General features: G+C 42.3%; 1 non-coding gene across 1 annotated transcript; it reads left to right on the forward strand.

Annotated features, from left to right (window-relative positions):
• Positions 1–4246: 4246 nt before the first annotated feature.
• LOC112792956 (small nucleolar RNA R71) lies at positions 4247–4354 on the forward strand. Its single transcript, XR_003197672.1, has one exon. It is a non-coding gene; the product is annotated as a small nucleolar RNA R71 (small nucleolar RNA).
• Positions 4355–4764: the final 410 nt, after the last annotated feature.

Genomic DNA, 4764 nt, shown 5'->3' on the forward strand with positions numbered 1-4764 from the left:
CTTCCAGTATTACCACCGGATACATACATGCCACAGTCAACATAACTGGGTGAACCTTTTCAGATTGTGACTCAGCTTTGCTAGAGTCCCCAATTAGAGGTGTCCAGGGTTCTTAAGCACACTCTTTTTATCTTGGATCATGACTTTATTTTTCTTTTTCTTTTTCCTCTCTTTCTTTTCTTTTTTTTTTGTATTCACTGCTTTTTCTTGCTTCAAGAATAATTTTTATGATTTTTCAGATCCTCAGTAACATGTCTCCTTTTTCATCATTCTTTCAAGAGCCAACATTCACGAACAACAAATTCAAAAGACATATGCACTGTTCAAGCATACATTCAGAAACCAAAAGTATTGCCACCACATCAAAATAATTAATCTGTTATAAAATTCAAAATTCATGCAATTCTTCTCTTTTTCAATTAAGAACATTTTTCATTTAAGAAAGGTGATGGATTCATAGGACATTCATAACTTTAAGGCATAGACACTAAGACACTAATGATTATAAGACACAAACATAGATGAGCATAAGCATGAAAATTCGAAAAACTGGAAAATAAAGAACAAGGAAGTTAAAGAACGGGTCCACCTTAGTGATGGCGGCTTGTTCTTCCTCTTGAAGATCTTATGGAGTGCTTGAGCTCCTCAATGTCTCTTCCTTGCCTTAGTTGCTCCTCTCTCATGATTCTTTGATCTTCTCTAATTTCATGGAGGAGAATGGAATGTTCTTGGTGCTCCACCCTTAGTTGTCCCATGTTGGAACTCAATTCTCCTAGGGAGGTGTTGATTTGCTCCCAATAGTTTTGTGGAGGAAAGTGCATCCCTTGAGACATCTCAGGGATTTCATGATGAGTGGGATCTCTTGTTTGCTCCATCCTTTTCTTAGTGATGGGCTTGTCCTCATCAATGAGGGTGTCTCCCTCTATGTCAATTCCAACTGAATAACAGAGGTGACAAATGAGATGAGGGAAGGCTAACCTTGCCATGGTAGAGGACTTGTCCGCCACCTTATAAAGTTCCTGGGATATAACCTCATGAACTTCTACTTCCTCTCCTACCATGATGCTATGAATCATGATAGCCCGGTCTATAGTAACTTCGGACCGATTGCTAGTGGGAATGATTGAGTGTTGGATAAACTCTAACCATCCCCTAGCCACGGGCTTGAGGTCATGCCTTCTCAATTGAACTGGCTTCCCTCTTGAATCTCTCTTCCATTGAGCGCCCTTTTCACAAATGTCTATGAGGACTTGGTCCAACCTTTGATCAAAGTTGACCCTTCTAGTGTAAGGGTGTTCATCTCCTTGCATCATGGGCAAGTTGAATGCCAACCTTACATTTTTCGGACTAAAATCTAAGCATTTCCCTCGAACCATTGTAAGCCAATTCTTTGGGTCCGGGTTCACACTTTGATCATGGTTCTTGGTGATCCATGCATTGGCATAGAACTCTTGAACCATTAAGATTTCGACTTGTTGAATGGGGTTGGTAAGAACTTCCCAACCTCTTCTTTGGATCTCATGTCGGATCTCCGGATATTCACTCTTTTTGAGTTTGAAAGGGACCTCGGGGATCACCTTCTTCATGGCCACAACTTCATAGAAGTGGTCTTGATGCACCCTTGAGATGAATCTCTCCATCTCCTATGACTCGGAGGTGGAAGCTTTTGCCTTCCCTTTCCTCTTTCTAGAGGTTTCTCCGACCTTAGGTGCCATAAATGGTTATGGAAAAACAAAAAGCAACATTTTTACCACACCAAACTTAGAAGGTTTGCTCATCCTCGAGTAAAAGAAGAGAGAAGAGAGTAGAAGAAGAAGAAATAGAGGAGATGGAGGTGGCTTTGTGGTTCGGCCAAGGGGGAGAAGTAGTGTTTAGGTTGTGTGAAAATGAAGGAGTGAATATGGGTTTATATAGGGGTGGAGAGAGGGGTAAGGTTCGGCCATTATGGGTGGGTTTGGGAGGGAAAGTGGTTTGAATTTGAATGATGAGGTAGGTGGGGATTTATGAAGGATGGATGTGCGTGGTGAAGAGAATGGTGGGATTTGATAGGTTAGGGGTTTTTGGGGAAGAGGTGTTGAGGTGATTGGTGAATAGGTGAAGAAGAGAGAGAGTGGTGGGGTAGGTGGGGATCCTGTGGGGTCCACAGATCCTGAGGTGTCAAGGAAAATTCATCCCTGCACCAAGTGGCGAGCAAAAATGTTCCTTCTGACAATTCTGGCATTAAACGCCGGGCTGGTGCCCATCTGGCATTAAACGCCAGTCTGGTGCCCCTTTCTGGCGTTAAACGCCCAGAATGGTGCCAGACTGGGCGTTAAACGCCCATTTGCTGCCCTTACTGGCGTTTAAACGCCAGCAAGCTTTTCCTCCAAGGTGTGCTATTTTTCTTTCTATTTTTCATTCTATTTTTACTTTTTCAATTGATTTTGTGACTTCCTATGATCATCAACCTATAGAAAACATAAGATAACAAAGGAAAATAGATAAATATAACATTGGGTTGCCTCCCAACAAGCGCTTCTTTAATGTCAGTGGCTTAACAGTGGGCTCTCATGGAGCCTTATAGATACTCAGAGCAATGTTGGAACCTCCCAACACCAAACTTAGAGTTTGAATGTGAGGGTTTAACACCAAACTTAGAATTTGGTTGTGGCCTCCCAACACCAAACTTAGAGTTTGACTGTGGGGGCTCTGTTTGACTCTGTTTTGAGAGAAGCTCTTCATGCTTCCTCTCCATGGTTACGGAGGGATATCCTTGAGCCTTAAACACAAAGGATTCTTCATTCACTTCAATGATCAATTCTCCTCTGTCAACATCAATCACAGCCTTTGCTGTGGCTAGGAAGGGTCTGCCAAGGATGATGAATTCATCCATGCACTTCCCAGTCTCTAGGACTATAAAATCAGCAGGGATGTAATGGTCTTCAATCTTTACCAGAACATCCTCTACAAGTCCATAAGCTTGTTTTCTTGAATTGTCTGCCATCTCTAGTGAGATTCTTGCAGCTTGTACCTCAAAGATCCCTAGCTTCTCCATTACAGAGAGAGGCATGAGGTTTATGCTTGACCCTAGGTCACACAGAGACTTCTCAAAGGTCATGGTGCCTATGGTACAAGGTATTGAGAACTTTCCAGAGTCCTGTCTCTTTTGAGGTAATCTCTGCCTAGACAAGTCATCCAGTTCTTTGGTGAGCAAAGGGGGTTCATCCTCCCAAGTCTCATTACCAAATAACTTGTCATTTAGCTTCATGATTGCTCCAAGATACTTAGCAACTTGCTCTTCAGTGACATCTTCATCCTCTTCAGAGGAAGAATACTCATCAGAGCTCATGAATGGCAGAAGTAAATCCAATGGAATCTCTATGGTCTCTGTGTGAGCCTCAGATTCCCATGGTTCCTCATTAGGGAACTCATTGGAGGCCAGTGGATGTCTATTGAGGCCTTCCTCAGTGGCGCTCACTGCCTCTTTCTCCTCTCTAAGTTTGGCCATGTTGATGGCATTGCACTCTCCTTTTGGATTCTCTTCTGTATTGCTTGGAAGAGTACTAGGAGGGAGTTCAGTAACTTTCTTACTCAGCTGACCCACTTGTGCCTCCAAGTTTCTAATGGAGGACCTTGTTTCAGTCATGAAACTTTGAGTGGTTTTGATTAGATCAGAGACCATGGTTGCTAAGTCAGAGTGGCTCTGCTTAGAATTCTCTGTCTGTTGCTAAGAAGATGATGGAAAAGGCTTGCCATTGCTAAACCTGTTTCTTCCACCATTACTATTGTTGAAACCTTGTTGAGGTCTCTGTTGATCCTTCCATAAGAGATTTGGATGATTTCTCCATAAAGGATTATAGGTGTTTCCATAGGGTTCTCCCATGTAATTCACCTCTTCCATTGAAGGGTTCTCAGGATCATAAGCTTCTTCTTCAGATAAAGCATCCTTAGTACTACTTGGTGCAGCTTGCATTCCAGACAGACTTTGAGAAATCATATTGACTTGCTGAGTCAATATTTTGTTCTGAGCCAATATGGCATTCAGAGTATCAATCTCAAGAACTTGTTTCTTCTGATTCGTCCCATTGTTCACAGGATTCCTTTCAGAAGTGTGCATGAATTGGTTATTTGAAACCATTTCAATGAGTTCTTGAGCTTCTGCAGGCGTCTTCTTCTGATGAAGAGATCCTCCAGCAGAACTATCCAATGACATCTTGGACAGTTCAGACAGACCATCATAGAAGATACCTATGATGCTCCATTCAGAAAGCATGTCAGAAGGACACTTTCTGATCAATTGTTTGTATCTTTCCCAAGCTTCATAGAGGGATTCATCTTCCTTCTGTCTGAAGGTTTGGACTTCTACTCTAAGCTTACTCAATTTTTGAGGTGGAAAGAACTTTGCCAAGAAGGTATTGACTAGCTTTTCCCAAGAGTTCAGGCTTTCTTTAGGTTGTGAGTCCAACCATATCCTAGCTCTGTCTCTTACAGCAAAAGGGAATAGCATATGTCTGTAGACCTCAGGGTCAACCCCATTGGTCTTGACAGTGTCACAGATTTGCAAGAATTCAGCTAAAAACTGATGTGGATCTTCCAATGGAAGTCCGTGGAACTTGCAATTCTGTTGCATTAGAGAAACTAATTGAGGCTTAAGCTCAAAGTTATTTGCTCCAATGGCAGAGATAGAGATGCTTCTCCCATAGAAGTCGGGAGTAGGTGCAGTGAAGTCACCCAGCACCTTCCTTGCATTGTTAGCATTGTTGTTATTTTCGGCTGCCATGTCTT

This window comes from Arachis hypogaea, chromosome 3, assembly GCF_003086295.3.
Source record: "Arachis hypogaea cultivar Tifrunner chromosome 3, arahy.Tifrunner.gnm2.J5K5, whole genome shotgun sequence".
Classification (NCBI taxonomy): domain Eukaryota; kingdom Viridiplantae; phylum Streptophyta; class Magnoliopsida; order Fabales; family Fabaceae; genus Arachis; species Arachis hypogaea.